This window comes from Diadema setosum, chromosome 3, assembly GCF_964275005.1.
Source record: "Diadema setosum chromosome 3, eeDiaSeto1, whole genome shotgun sequence".
NCBI classification, from domain to species: Eukaryota; Metazoa; Echinodermata; class Echinoidea; order Diadematoida; family Diadematidae; genus Diadema; species Diadema setosum.
The window spans coordinates 2,526,440-2,544,167 of NC_092687.1; positions in this window are offsets into that span (position 1 = coordinate 2,526,440).

Consider the following 17,728-nt stretch of genomic DNA (forward strand, 5'->3'; position numbering starts at 1 on the left):
GATTAGGAGGCAACTCATTCACTAACTACCCAGCCCTGTCGCTGCATAGAATTGCACTGCGTCTGGTCGGGCTTATGTCCCTCAGAAGAAGGTGACGGGTACTCTCCACAGAACTCTTAAGAAGTTATGTGGCACTCTCCCGTTTCGGGACAATTTTCATCACAATTTCAGATAATTTGTGACTGAAAAAAAAAAATCAATTTTGGGAATGAACTGGATGATGACACATTTGCTCCTGCAATAATTGTTCTTGCATGTATTTTGTGCATGTGAAAAAGCGTTCGAACTCTGTTTCCTGTGTACCGTGGAAACCCGATATGGGCATAGGAGATCCTGATATAACAAAATAATACCCGATATAACAAACTAATTTCTCCGGTCCCAACGAATTCATTTTCTGTTTTGTATTGTTTATTCTCTACTGATAAAGATTACATAGAACAAAATATGTCTGTCTCAAAAATCTCGTTATAGCGAGTTGCCACGTGTTGACTTTGTATAATTTTCGCGTGGTGTTCGGTGCTGCAAACTTCGGGGCTTATTCGCTCCTTCGGGTGTTCGCGTTCGCGTCGGGTGGTCGCGTTACCCGACATTTCGCAGATTAGGTGCCCTAATCTACGAAGGGTCGGGTAAGGATGGGTAAAATAATTACAATTTAATACAGATAATCCTTGACATAAGGCTGATCGTTTAACGCGACTATACGTAAAAAAAGTGTCATTCAAGTGACGAAGTATCGGGTGAATCGGGGACGGCGAAACCAGTGAATAAATCAAAGCAAAAGACATCAAACAGGCCACAAAATAGCACAAAAAATGGCAATTACAAATAAAAGAGTATAAAATATCATCAGAAACATAATTTTATGGCTAAATACTAAGTAAAAACAATAACATTACAGGATGGAGAATATGAATACATTGTACCGGTATTCAAACTTCCGAAAATATCCTTTATTAGGTAGGTCCGATGGAACAGTAAAACACGCAAAAACCTACAGACATGGTTGTCAGTGTATACGCTCGCTATAGCAACCAGCATGTATATTGGACATCGGCTAAATTATGTTAAAATGTTTGCAACATAATCACGACGGTACACAGAATCAATGCTCATTCAATCCCAAAGTTTGCATTTAATTTTGCACAGTCTTTAGGGTCGACAAAACATAGAATTGCATGGTAAAGCAGAGAACGTGAACTGAACCAATTAATCAGAGTTCTGTGTGAGTCTTCTTTGACCAACCAAACAAACTAATCAGTTTTGAAAAATATTTCAGAAAGGGATTAAAAAGGTTTCACAATCTTATCAAATTTTGAAGGGATTATTTCATGCACCGGTAACCAGATTCTGATTATATCTGAAAAGAATCCCATCTTTTCTGTCAAACAACACAAGTATTCGCAGTGATGTAAAAGAATGTCTCCATATCGATACTATGTGGTTTTGTAGAATAAAGGACATTTATCCTGAAATAGGTCCCCACTCCATTCACCGCCATTCAGTTACACGTACATAGTACAAGTGTACGTAATTTGTATTTCGTCATAGTGCAGCCGGTGACTGCTGTCAACCTCCATAGACTTTGCACATGGTAAAGTTCACGATTCAGCCCAATAAAGTCCATGGAGGTGGTATGAGCTAGTTGTCACCAGCAGTGAAGAAATGAGTGGAGACAGAAACCACTAAATGCCGATAACAATGTTGTCAAGATGTTCAGATAGAACAGGAAGGACCAGATCGTTGTAATCTACGAGTCGAGACGACTAAAACTTTCGCCGCACATACTGTACAATATGAATGGTCGTCCATTGAAACCTGCATGATCACTCTATCGCACGCGAGCGTATCGCTTTGCCATAGTTATGCACGGCGGCGAGCATCATCTGCTGCTAGCCTTGTATACAAACGCTTGTGATAATTTTTTTCAGTGTAAAAACATAGGAATACAATCGCGTATTCGGAGATAAAACACGTGAACGTTCTTGCAATGGCTTTTTCTCGAAGATTCGGGTAAGTTGTACCCGATACTTCGTAAATAATAGGGGTCTAATTCTCAAATGCTCCACCCGACCCTTCGTATATTAGGGCATATAATCTACAAAAGGTCGTGTATCGCGACCACCCGACCCGAACGCGATCACCCGATGAAACGAAGTAAGCCCTCGCCGAAGTGCCAACTCATTGTTTTATTTCCGCTGTTTCTCATACCTCGTTTGGTACGATTTCTTTCGTTTAATATCACTATATTCGTTCCCTTTGCTTCGAAGTACCGGTATATAAAAATTCTTCCAGGTGTCTCTCTGGTGTCTCGGAAATGAATAATAAAAAAATTCAACTCCGTATACGATGATGTTTGCTTTTACGTTCGAAAGTACAGTAAATAGCAGTAACAGTCAGCTCCGGAAGATGCTAAAATGAATGTCGAATGATCCCTTTGACATTCGGAAATGAATAACAATAATATTCAACTCCGTACGACAATGAAATAAATGTCTGATGTTTGCTTTTATGTTCGAATCTGTAGCAATAACATTTACCGCCGAAAGATGCTAAAATAGATGTCGGATATTTGTTTTTAATTTTGGGAAATTAACAACGGTAATATTTCACTTTGTATGATACTAAAATAAATGTCGGATGTTTTCTTATACTTTTGGAAAATGAATAACGGTAAGATTCAGCTCCGTACGGTGCTAAAATTAATGTCGAGTATTTGATTTTGCGTTGGGAAATGAATAAGGATATCATTCGGCTGTGGAAGATGCTGAAATAAATATCGCACGTTTGCTTTGACGTTGGGAAAGGAATAATAATGATATTCAACTCCGTACGATGGTAAAATATATGTCGGATGTTTTCATATGGTCTTTTGGAAATGAATAACGGTAAGATTCAGCTCCGTACGGTGCTAAAATTAATGTCGAGTATTTGATTTTGCGTTGGGAAATGAATAAGGATATCATTCGGCTGTGGAATATGCTGAAATGAATATCGCACGTTTGCTTTGACGTTGGGAAATGAATAATAATGATATTCAACTCCGTACGACGGTAAAATAAATGCCGGATGTTTGCTTTTATGTTCGAAAGTAAATAGGCCTAGCAGTAATAATCGGCCCCTGAAGCTTAATGCTAAAATAAATGTGGAATGTTTCCTTTAACTTTCGGAAATGAATAACGATAATATTCAACTCCGTACGATGATAAAATAGATGTCTGATGTTTGCTTGTATGTTCGAAAGTAAATACATGTAGCAATAACATTCTGCCCCGGAAGATGCTAAAATAAATGTGGAATGTTTGCTTTAACGTTTGTGGAAATTTCCATGAAAGCAGAGTGGATCAATCAAAAAGTTAGTGTTGCATGCCAGCAAAGGAATGCGCGTATGCATTCCTTCACACCCCACCCGCGTTGTAAACCACGTGTAGATATCAATTAGACAGTCTGGCCTGGGAGTGGGAGTGAGCCAGGGACATGTCTCTAGCACTAGTCTTGAGTAAAAGCCCCTTTTGAGTTCCTGTAAACGTCACATGATACTGTTTTGTCTTTCTTTTCGTCTAAAAAAAAAAGCATATAGCGAACAGACCTCACCTCCCTGATATCACAAATGTTCACGTAGCCATGCAAAAGGATTGATTTATCCCTTCTAGGCGAAAACTGAATTAAATGTCCTTTGATAGAAAATTCGAAATCTAGCATGCCTGGATAAAGACTACCTTGGTACCTTCGCAATGTACCACGCCGGCCAGCTAGAGCCACATGTTCGATCGTTGAGAGCTAGCGAAGGAAGCAAAACGGTGAGCTAGTAGCGGCATGTACGTATTACATACAAAATGCACCTCATTGGTGAAAGCGTGGGGCTGATCGAATGCATTCTAGAAGACAAAGGCTGTGAACCCTGGCAAATTAATCCTGTTGGTTGTGTTACTGTTAGGTTTTAACAGACAATAGAGAGATTAGACAAAGTCATCCTCATTGATGCATTATCAGATTCATTCCGGAATGCCCGGCTTATTTCTAGGCCCTGTTTACTAAGCTGAGCATTCCCAGGCGACGGCCGGAATGGGTATAGAATGCGCGCATTCTTGAGTGCATGCCACCGAGATAAAAGGTATATTCCGAACGCATTCTGGAATACCAACGAGTGGATGTCCGTCGTGCCTAAAGTTGTTGGGACCAGGGCTCGCTGGCCCTAGAGAGATTTGACTTGCAGCTGCAAAATAAGTAATACAGTTTGTTTTGCCTTAAACTTTGCGTTGAATTAGAAACAAACGCAAATTGGCATTGGATTAGTCAAGGTTGCGTTCGATATTTTCCCTACGAAATCGAGCGTCCGCTTAGCAATGAACTTGCTTGCAATAAAATGCAAATTTGTGTACGGCTCGCTCTCGGGCGGGAACTTGCATTTGTTGATGCTTTACCTCTCACAACTACTGAAATTTCCCAATTAGATTATGTGCACTATACTAGTACCACACGCTATAACGCATAATACTTAATGGGTATCGGGGATTTTCGGATCGATATCGGGAGTTGTAGCGAACGAGTAGCGCGAAACGGTAAATTCGCGATTTTTGTAAGCATCGGGCAGCAATTCTACCTTCATACTTAATGCCGAATTTGGTTCGAAACTGCACTGCGGAGGAGCTGAATCATGTCAGAATTCATTTCTGTAACCTAGAAAATCAGTAAGTGTAATTTTCAGGTCAAAACAGTGCGTGGCCCCAAACCCTCCTATTGCCGATGGCTTCTCCGCTTTGTCTGCTAATGATAATATGTAGCACTTTCTATTCCATTGGATTAGTGAAGGTTGCGTTCGATATGCCTACGGAATCACGCTTCCTTTTAGCAATGAACTTCCTAGCGTTTGAATTACGTACTGTGCGGGGACTTGCATTTGATGTTTAGCTCTCAGAAGTCACAGCTGTGCTTCATAAAATTTCATCTCAAGCCCAGGGCGCAGATTGTGTGCCCAATACTCGGACGCTGCACTACGTACACGCACGCGTATCGGGGATTCGGATCCTGAGTAGCGAGCGAGTAGCGCGAATTAAACGGTAAACTCGCGATTTTTTTTAAAGCATCAAGCAATAGTATATTTATGGCATTTCTTCCTTAATACTAATTGCCGAATTTGGTACGCAGTTGCATTGCTGAGGAGTTGAATCATGTCACAATTCATTTCTGTAACCTAAAATACATTTGCACATGTATTGTAAGTGTAATTTTCATGTCAAAACAGTGCGTGGCCCCAAATCCTGGATTGCCGATGGCTTCTCCGCTTAGCACTAGTAGTAGCACTTTAGCTTTCTATTCATTACGAAACAATAGTCGCCATTCAACGAGGGACGCCTCGAGACGCATCGGGACGCATCTCGGGAGGGTAGAGGGAAGGAGCTTATTTTGCGGACGCAGCGAGACGGCCACCAGGTAAGCTCCTTTTCGTACATGCAACGGTCCATTTGTGAGGGCTCGTCTTTTACAAGTATACATGGGAGTTAGCCGACGCTTTGCGACGCTCGGCGGCGCCCGCCGACACGCAGTCTAAACTAGTGATTGTACACCGTCGCTAACCGTCGCTGCGTGTCCTTTGACGTCGCAAATTGAAAGAAATTTGCAGAAGCGTCGCACCGCGTCGCTCGCCGTCCCTAGTTTACCAGGTGCGCCTTAACATGTATATAGATTTTTTATTTTTATTTGTCTTTTTCGTTATTTGTACGCTATGCACCGTTTTGTCATGTTGTCGCTCTACATGATATGAGGGTAAAGGTGAGGAAGGAGAATATACTGTATATGCTGAATATTTCGCAAGGTTTTTATTTTTGCGAATTTCGTGAGTCAGGTGCTATTCGCGAAATTAAAGACACGCGAAAATATTGACTCTGATCCCGATGTGAATGTGACATACGCGTGTGCACTTCTCCGTTCAGTACAAGGCTCCACAGTTGCCGAATTTAACCATTGCGAAATCTTCGGGAATTCCTGATTCGCGAAAATTTAGACTCGCGAAATATATAGCGTATACAGTACCTGATGAATAAAGGGATGTTTGTTCTCCACATGATCACTCTCCATGCCTCTTTCATTCACTGAATGCTTAATATGTTTGTATGAAGTCCTTTGACTGCTCTGTTGGATTGCGGCTGAGCATGTTACAAAGAATTGAAAGCCTGGAAAGAAGACCATCATGTGGATACTACCATGTGATAGCAGACTGCTTTCCTGGTCAAAATTTATGTGCAGATAAAGATTTTCTTATTATTATCATATAAGATATATATATATATATATATATATATATATATATATATATATATATATATACATATATATATATATATATATATATATATATATACATATATATATATATATATATATATATATATATACATACATATATGTATATATATATATGAAGAGTTTGTTTGCAAAAACCGAGAAGTCCATTTTTGAAGATTTTGAAGTACGATCTCTGTCAAAAAGTACAAAATAATACATTTGTACCTTTTAAATGATACATATGTCACTACATATAAAGGTACATTCTTGAAGTTATGGTCAAAAAAAGCAAAAATTTTCTTATTATTCTCTTTGTTTTTCTTGACAAATATCTCCATTTGGCAAATGTGGACTTACCGGTTTTTGCAAACAAACTCTTCATATATATATATATATATATATATATATATATATATATATTTTTTTTTTTTTTTTTTTTTTTTTAAATATAACACTCCTCTTAACTATATACCATTACCACAACAACAACAGTTTCCAGCTTACAGGTAAATCTTAGTCACTCTGTCCTCTCTTTCTGCCCGTATGCCTGGCCAGAGGGGTAGCTCATGGACATGTACTTAGTATTCAATGAATAGTACTGAAAGGTAAGGTTATTATGGGTTATAGTAAAACCACTACAAGCATGACAGAAAGGTGACTTTAGAGTGCGCTGTACAGAAAGGCTATGCAGCAGATGCTGTACTTTCATATACATTTACTAGTACTTGGGTTATCATAATGCTTATATCCACACACGTACACGCACACACACACACGTACACACACACACACATACACACACACACACACACACACACACACGCACATACACACACAAACACACACACACATACACACATACCCACACACTTTTACCCACACACACTCACACACACACACATACACACACCACACACACACACACACACACACACACACACACACACACACAGAAGAACACATTGCTGTAATGGTGCAGACAATGAATGATTACAAAGGTTGTGAAACTGATACGTTTAATAAAAATGAAGCAAAATGAAAAAGGGTTCCCATTAAAAATTTTGAATTCATTCACTTTTGCTCTCATTGTAATGACATTCTCGAAAGGAAAGTAATACTCAAGTACCTTTATCATGATTTATGATATTCGATAGACAAATGTCTATAATGCTATAAGTCTTCCTTATACTAGTAATTCAGAAATCTTTAAAGATTGCAAGATGCATAAGGAATTTCCCAGAATCATTACCACCTTTTTTTTTTTTTTTTTGGTCAACAGTAACAAATCTCTTCTTTGTCAGACGCTGCCGTAGCATGCTATGTAAATATTTTCTTCTTTAGACAATACGCTAATTAGTCATTATAGTTGTTCTAAAGCGTATTTCCGCTTATATTTATCAGAGATCAGCTATACATAGGGAGTGGGAATGAATTCAATGTATGCGTTTTTCCTTCATCTCTAGCATTACTGGCATGGAATCATGAAGACATTATGGTATTTAATTTCGCAGATAAAGTTCGCCATGTCATGACACTATCAGACTGATCTTATCTGTATCTTATTGTTTACTCTTGATTCCATGCACAATTCCGACTGGAATTATAGTTTCGTGAAAGCATGAACAACGCTAGTTCGAATACATATTTCTCATGCTGTGTATTCTACCACATTTTGCCACTTGCCGTTGTATCGGTTGGACATCAATATCATTTCTTAAGTTCGAATTGAACTCTGAATGAATACGCTTCTTCAGCTTGCTAACAAGCATCCCATGTGCTTACATGCCCTCTAGCACGACTCTCAAAGCTCTGTTCAGAACAAAGTACGAGTTGTATATGATATAAGATGTGCATGATGTTTGAATTGTGCTGTGACTGATTATGTTTGTGCAAACTATATGAGCGTAAAGTCCATGTTCTCAAAAAAAAAAAAAAAGAAGAAGAAGAAGATTAAATTATGTGTGCTCTCATGGCGCTAATGCAAATGTTAAAGTATACGTGATCATTTCACATAGTTTCAATTTGTATTCTTTACTTTGTTGGCATTTCAGATAGACCAAAGCAAGATCGGTACCTATATTGATTCTCAACGGCAAAAGATGTCTTTGTGATGTAGGTTTTATAAATCCATGAAGAGGAAGAGTGATCGATGATCATACGATTTTGTTGTTGGTACTTAATATAGACCTAAATTGAACAACACGTTTATGATCGAATTAAAAACAAACAAAAACAGTTTAATTTTTCTTTCTGACACCGTTCCAGTCGCAGAAGCTTTGATGTCATAGTCACACCCTACATTTCCTCGGGTATAAATTTTCATTTTATGAAAAAGCTGATTTTTTTTAAACGCCATTTTTTGTCTTTATCTCGAGGTTTCATAGTTTCTATGTACTTATTTAATATCAGCCATAAATTATTGATAACCTCGCTATCACATGAAAAAAAAAAAACAACACCGCGCATAACTTTATTCAATTCAATTCAATTTAAACTTTATTTTCTCTTTTTCTTTCCAACAGAATGTACAAGAAACAATATTATGGGTTTGACATGAGAGTAACAAAATATACATAACCGGACAGAATTAACAACATGTTCACTTGACATGATCAGTACAAAAAAGATACATACATTCTATATACACTCTGCGAAAAAAAAGTGGAGGCACCCATTCAAGAGACTAGGCTTGTATCATGTGCGTACATAGAGGGAAAGGGGGAAATAAGGGGGTGAAAAGCTTACAACTATAAATAGACCCAGTCAGGAAAGGTTTTTAAGACCCACTATAATGTGGGATCTTTTAATATGACATTTTGCCACCGAGACTATAAACAAGAAGGGTAATAATTGCTTTTACTTTCAATGCGTGTTCATCAAAGAAGAAGTACGCGTATGTACTGTAAATGGAAGGGGAGGGGGGCTTTGGGAGTTGGCATACAGAACTTTGACTCTGCACGTTCATTTTGTTTGCCAATGAAATGCGCGGGCTTCGTGTCAGTCAGTTCCATAATCAGGGCCGTGAAACCCAAATACTTGTTGATTTGTGTTGATTTATGATATCCTCAACAAACGAATGTCTAGAAACATTCCATGTATATTTGTAACTATTTTCTATTTTTCTTAAGATTACTTGGGAGCGCCCACAAAAAAAAAAATCCTTCCAAATCAATTATATTCCTCAGATTACCTCAACTGTCAATTATTGCTAAAGTACTGAAATGTTTAACAATAGACATTGGAATGCACCTTCCCCTCGACTCAGCATTACTTGCATGTAAGAGAGTCACATTGATATCACAGAAACAGGCAAGTTATGCTGAGTCGATGGAAGGTGCATTCCAATGTCTATTGTCAAATATTTCAGTACTTTAGCAATGACTGAGAGATGAGGTCATCTGAGGAATATTGGTTTGGAAGGACTTTTTGTGGGCATTCCCATGTAATCTGAAGACAAATGAAGAAAAAAAAATTGTTAAAAATATATGGAATGTTTCTAGATATTTGTTTTACCGCAAAAGTGATGTTGAGGTTATCATAGATCAATACAAATCAACACGCAGTTGCATTTTACGGCCCCTTTAATATCGAGATTTGACGAACCGGTTTCCATGACCTATAACCGTCTGAGGGCCTGTTTGCATCTCCGACTCGTTTATGGCTTAGCATTTGAAGGTGAAGTTGAATCATTGTGCCTATAATCACCATGCAATAAAAGTAGGCTTACAAACTGTTGACAAATGTAAAGACCTTTTGCTGGCAACGATGACGACAGTAACAAAAAAATAATGGTTGGCGGGAAAAGCTCTTTTTTATCAGTTATTCAAGAACAAAAGGACCAATACGAAGCTCATTTACTAAAAAAAGAAAAAAAGAAATAGAGTGAAAACGTTCACTCTTCAAGGGTTGAATAAGAGAAAAGAGTGAAGTTAGAGTGAAATTGGAGTGAATTTTGAGTGAAAATGCTCATTTCACTATTTTGGAGTGACCTCAGGGATCACTTCAAAATCCTCGAGTGACTTTCGCACGAGATTTCACACTATGGTTCGAGTGTAAAAGTCGTGCGTTTTTATTTAAAAACTGTTAACACAAGTCACACTGAATCAACAACTCACAGATTGAAATAGGGCATTACCGTATATGTGAATTTTCTGTGAAAACCACACCACAGTGTGAAATCATCTTCACACTCTGAAAATCCGAACGTTTTCATATAGCTTATTTGGACACACTGAGAACACATTGGCACTTTTTTTTTTTTTCATAACTATAGGAGGTATAGTTTGTTGCAGAAAATCAACAGTGAATTCAATCATATTCGGGCAGATGAACTCATGTGGAATATTTAAAACTTTGTTTTTAATGCAAAATTCAATGAATTTGAGCGTTAGATATATAAAGAAAATAAAAGCCTGCAAAATAAATGATGAATTGCTTTGCACCACATAGAATTAGGCACGCATTCTTTATCTGTTTTGCGAAAGCCTTTGGCAGCTGGAGAAAAGAGAACAAAGCACCAGCACAAGTATAATTCTATTAAAACATAATAGTTATAACCATGGTACCAAATCTTCATGCAGGCAGTATCATGTGTAGACGGGCAACTTTACCCCTAATTGAACCTTGGACTATGTTTCAACAACTGAGTAAACGAGTATGCTGCATACCACATCATCTGCGCGATATGAAGACTTTGGCAAACAGCGATAAGGCAGGTGTGTCACGGAAACATGGGCGTCACCAGGGGGGTGCGTTGGGTGCGAACGCAACCCCCTTCAGATCCTAAAAAAAAAAAACCCAAACAATTCGAGCCTTAGCCTCATAAAAAAAAAATAAATAAAGAATGGAGGGGCAAGCATATCATTTTGCCCACCCCCCTCCATAATTCCAGAGACGAGAAGATTTTCTTATCTTTTTTTTACAGAAAAAAAAAAGTTGCCCCCATAAAAATATTGGAGGGGCAAGCAAATTATAATTTTGCCCCCCCCCCAATAATTCCCGAAATGAGAAGATTTTCTTGCTTTTGAAAGAAAACTAAAATGTTGCCCCCATAAAAAATATTGGAAGGCAAGCGCACCATTTGCCCCACCCCACATAATCATAATTCCCGCGATGAAAAGATTTTCTTGCTTTTTTGTTAGAAATCTGTCCAATTATTTCACCCAAAAGCAGTGGCGTAACTACGGAGGGCGAGGAGAGTGGGGGAGGGCGCAAGGGGGGGGGGGGTTCCCCCTCCCCCATCCGCTGGTAAAAAATTAAGAATCTGCCCTCAAATAAAGATATATGCCTGGCGACTTTTTGTTGGTTTTGTGGTGCACGGTCACATATATAAATACATTATCTATTCAATTCAATTCAAATTAAATCGTAAATCCAATAACACATGTTCGTTGTCGAAACAGATTCACAGAAAACAATACGTGCACTGCTAGAACAATATAGAAATCCATATATTACGGAACTAATTATCCATAAGAATAGAACAATATTATTGGAAAAAGGGGACCCATATAAAATAATAGCTCGTGCTATCATCACACACAACATTTCCACTGAAACACCCTAATAAACTCGCATAAGTCGATCTTCTCGGGACTGAGCAAAACACATCGACTTAGGCGAGTTTCGACTTGTACGTAAGTCGAAAAAAATCGACTTAAAGTTACACCACACGTACATATGTATAATGTACATGTATGTTGTCTACTCTGGAGCCGAGAGCTGGAGCGGTGTGCCCGATATTTGCCCTTCAGCAAGACACTTTATCCACATTGATGCAGGCCAGGGCTCCACACTAACTTTTATTTTGGTGGCCCCAAAATGATTGATTTTTATTTTTTGGTGGCCCGAACAAAAAAAACAAAAAACAAAAAACAAAAACAAAAACAAAAACAAAAAAAAGAAACAAAAAAAAAAACAAGCAAAACTAAATCGGTCCTACGTTCGGTCCGAAAGTTACCGTTATTTATTTCTGATTGTAAAAGCAATCATCCACCATTTACAAGTATTTTAACACCTTCCGGAGCCGAATGTTGCCGTTAATCATTTTCAAATGTAAAAACAAGCAACCGACATTCATTCTAGGATCTTACGGAGCTGAATATCATCCTTATTCATTTCCGAACGTGAAAGCAAACATCCGCTTTTTATTTCATCATCTAACTGAGCCGATTGATACCGTTAATCATTTCCAAATGTAAAAGAAACATTCTGTTACTTATTTTAGCATCGTACGGAGCAGAATATTACCGTTATTCGATCTCCAAATTCAAAAGCAAACACCCGACATTTATTTTATGATCGTAAGGAGCCGAATGTTACTGCTGTCCACTTCCGAAAGTGTAATGAATCATCTGACATTTATTTTGGCATCTTCAGGAGTCGAATGTTACATGCTATTTACTTTCGAATGTAAAAGCGAACTTTCGGCAATTATTTCATCATCGTACTGAGTTGAATACCATAGTTATTCATTTCCGAACGCCAAAGCAAACATTCAACATTTATTTTAGCATCTTCCGGAGCTGAATGTTATTGCTATTTACTTTCGAACATAAAAGCAAACATAAGACATTCATTTTATCATCGGACGGAGTTGAATACTATTGTTATTCATTTCCGAACGTTAAAGCAAATATCAAACATTAACTTTACCATCAAACGCAGCTAAATGTTACTGTTATTCATTTCGAAATTTAAAAGCAAACATCTGACAGTTATTTAGCATCGTATGGAGAAGAATATTACTGCTATTCACTTCCGAACGTAAAAACAATCATCTGACATTTATTTTACCATCTTCTGGAGCCGAATGTTATTGCTATTTACTTTCGAAAGTAAAAGCAAACACCCGACATTTATCTCATCGTCGTACGAAGTTGATTATTATTGTTATTCATTTCCGAACGTCGAAGGGATAATTCGACATTTACTTTAGCATCTTCCGGAGCTGAATGTTAATGTTATTTACTTTCGAACGTAAAAGTAAACATCCGACATTTATTTCATCATCGTACGAAGTTGATTATTATAGTTATTCATTTCCGAACGTCAAGGGGATAATTCGACATTTACTTTAGCATCTTCCGGAGCTGAATGTAATTGTTATTTACTTTCGAACGTAAAAGTAAACATCCGGCATTTATTTTATCATCGTATGGAGTTGAATATCATTATTTTTCATATCCGAACGTCAAAGCAAACATTCGACATTTATTTCAGCATCTTCCGGATACTTTTTTTTTATCCTTATTCATTTCCGAACGCAAAATCAAATCTCTGACATTCCAAAAGTATAAGCAAACATCCGACATTTATTTTAGTATTATACGGAATCGAATATTACCGTTATTCATTTCCAAAATTAAAAGAGCAAACATCTGACATTTATTCAGCATCTTATGGAACCGATTGTTACCGCTTCATTTCCAAAACTGAAGGCAAACATTCGGCTTTTTTGGTGGCCCGGCGTGCGTTTTTGGTGACCCCGGTCGCAAATTAACCATTCGCGAAATCGTGATTCGATTCGCGAAAAGACTCCGCTAAATAAATATAAGGCATAGATCGCTACACTCGGCAGGGGCTACGTCGTCCTTTCACCAGGTCTCGTTACAAAACCAAAATCTCGCGTGAGTTCTTGCGTTACCTATCGTTAATGTTAACGAAACATCGTTAATTTGCGCTAGGGATTGTTACTCATCGTTGCTACAAACGTTAATTTTCCCGATCGTTATATAGTTTGCGTTACTATCGATTCAGGTGAAACCGCTTGCATTAATGAAACGTTAATGTTTATTTACGCAGTTCCTTTTGGTATATACTGTATGTAAACAAAAACTGGCGTCTCGTGATTTTGACAGTGATTTATTACACAATAAAATCTTATTCGACTTAGGCACAGTGAATTCAATGGTTTTTCCGTAAAAGTGTTCTTGGAATTTCATCGACTTAAGCGAGTATTCGACTTAAAAAATTCGACTTATGAGTGAATTAATACACGTAAGTCAATGGGGAAAAATCGGGACTTTTTAAAATTATCGACTTGCGCGATTATTCGACATATGCGATGTCGACTTAGGCGAGTTTAACTGTATTTTGTAGATGTGGGACACATACAGCAACTGTATAGATATAAGTTGAGGCATGGTATGTTGGTGTGTTGGAACATGCTCAAATGGAAAAGAAGTTTGTGTTTTTTTGTTGGTGCTGGTATCAGATCAAACATGCGCTTTGGGCCTTGTGGGAAAAGCGCACTATAAATAATAGTAATAATGATGATTTCCATCTTACCATACAAGGTTACAGGCAAGCATACACACATTCCTGCATGCCTTGTATAAAAAAGAAAAAAAAAACGTAATTAATGATCTTTTCTATGTCCTTAAAAGATTAAAACAGGAGCACTCATATAACTTGCCCGAGCGTTTAAAAAATAATGGCCTTCTCCAAATGCATTCCTCCCGTCTAACTTGGGCAAAGAGCAATACAAGATTATCAATGTCATAACCATGCCCAATATTGATAATGGATATGACCTTAAATTTGTCCGATGAACTTTCTAAATTGTGTTCGGTTAACCATTTCTCATTTCTGTTCCTTTACTTTTCAAAAATTTGAACTACTTCGTGAATAACAGAAGTATTGATGACTTTGCTTTCACAGCTATAACGGGCATTATTATTTCTCAACTGCCCCGTTTACTGAACGGTTTGAAATGCTGTGAAGCGGGAGTCGTACATTAATGTCATTATGCCCCAGGCAATGCAAACAGATATGGTCTATTATTATCCATACAGAGGATTTTTAGAGCCCAAATACAAGTGTTATTTTGTCGACGCACCTCATAACCTCCGACCCACTTAGAAAGCTTGTTGAACTCGACCAATATTTTTTTTTGCCGAGGCGACCAATATTTAAAATATTGGACGGTAAGAGGGGGATTCCCCAAAGTTTTTATAAACTGCACCGTGATTGGCTGGGATATATACGAGATGACCTGAAATATGAAGTAAAAGCGTATGTGATTGGTCAATCACGAATTAACTAAAATATCATTTCTTCTAAAATTGTATACAAACAAATTTCATATATCAATTAGTTGAAATTGTTTTGCATACAATTTCTCAAAATATCACTTTCATACCAGGAAATTAAACTTAGGTTTGACGAAAACAAGTTGCATTTTTTTTTTTCTTTTTGTGCAGGCCACGATTGATCAGCTCAGCGCTACTGTACTGCTAGATAGCCCGCGCGTCACGCGATATACAAATACATGTATAGTGAGGTGCCCGCACCTCGTCAGGGGCCCGAATACCGTCACCCCGCTTAAAATTGTTTTGAGCGCACTAAACAAAAATGTATGCCCGGGACTGTGTTCAGTACGCTTGAAACTTGGCAGGGCTACTACAACCAGGCAAATTGTGGTGAAAACCGAACAGTTTTTCGCGAAAATCTGAAATTTTCATAGGGCTATAGGAATACGTGTTATAAGTCACCGCACGCATCTTTTACGTGTATGTCTATGGGAACATCACGGTCACCCGCACACGTCTTTTACGTGCTTAGTCTATGGGAGAGCGGGTGACGAGTTGCGGGCCCCTTCCTTAGCGCGCAACTTTTTCGCATCGTTCGCGTTTGACGACGATAGCTGCAAATTTTCAATATCGATCAGTGAACTTGTGATTCCATTGGAATTTTCAGCATTTTTCCTATATGTGAGTTGGATTTCAAAGAATTTCAGTGGCGAAATGTGATTCAAATATGGGCAAACATTAACTATGACGAGGTGCGGGTCACCCAAGTATACCTATGTACATGTAGCCGGCCGCCGCTGCTTGTATTTGCATGCATGTTTGTACCGCGGTACCGGTACGTTATAATGTACGTACAGCTCTAGTACAGTATAGGCCATAGGACTACAGCACTACCTTTCACGATCTACGGTAGATGTGACGTAAATTGTGTCTCAGATCTCGGATACAATTAAGAATATCTAATTCTGGTCTAAATTAGCTAGATCTCGGCCTAACAATAACATGACGGCTACCATGGATACATAGATTACTGTTTTATCAGGGAATGAAGTAGATTAACTTGCACTGAAGACAGAGACTCCAACCCCAAGCACCTTCTGATCTGGAGATTCTCCCGCCCGAAACCCCTAGCAAACGGGAGACTCTAAGTTGAATGCGTGCGAAGCGCGAAGTTCCTAGGGTGCTAGATGCTCTCTGGTGCTATCTAAGGCTTATTTTTTCAACATACGATAGCAATAAGTAAGAAATCCTTTAAAACGGGAGACACAGAGCCAGGACGGGAGGAATTAAATCTCAAGCGGGAGATTTTGCAAAAATGGGTTTTCGGCGGGAGATCTCCCGTCAAAAACGGGAGAGTTGGAGTCTCTGTGAAGAGTGTACCATACCCCATGTAGGCCTAAGGATCAAACAGTGTGAGACCTTAATACAGCCCAGGCAGCTGTAGTCGCACAGCGTACTAACAGCGTCTGGTCGGGCCAGCACTTGGAGACAGAAAGGGTAAGTGTACAGTAAAATGCTAAAATCCTCTGTAGGATAATAATGATAATATTGGATGTCTTATTTTCGATTAACACAAGGAAATATTGGACTCGCTAAGCAAAATATTGGACTCGTCTTTGACTCGTCCAATATTTGTGCATAGCTCGTCCAATATTTCCTTGTATTAATCTCAAGGCCATCCAATATTATATAAATATTTGTAATGCAACAACGTAATGATGTTAAAATCTTAATGTACTATCTAGGGGTCTCTGGGTGTTACGGCAAAGTCTGCCACTCTTGTTTACCCATAAACTGAGTTTCTCGTTAGTTAAATTCCAGGGTCGATTAAAGCAAAGACTACAAATTGTTAGGACAGGTTCCTCAATAGACGTGTTTGAATTCGCTTGCCTTTTTTGTTTGTCTGTTTGTTTCTCTTTTTTTAGCGAGGAAGCCATGGACAACAGCAACGACGGTATTAATCAAGTAACAAAAAAGCAAGATATTATACATTGGACATTTTATCCTTAAAACACCCCCAAAAACATTGAAAAGTGAAAAAAATAGCAATAATTCCCCGTGTACGCTAAGCAATTTTCCAACCCCCTCCCCTTTTTTGCAGTGATTTTTTTTTTTTTTTTTGGGGGGGGGGGGGGAGGAGGGAAGGGTGGCCTATACTTTGGGAAATTATTTGTATCATTTCGATGATAATTTTTACCCTAAATTGTGATACATGTACATATTTTCAAACTATCATATATTCATTCAACTCCCTAATCTAATCTGAATTATACCAAAAAAAAAAAAAAAAAAAATGTGTGCTTATAAATCCACCAACGACCTTGTCTTAAAATTTATGCATTTCGATGATTGGTTCCTCATTTAAGGGCGGGATGTAAATGACATTTTAGATTTAGATAGACATCCTAATC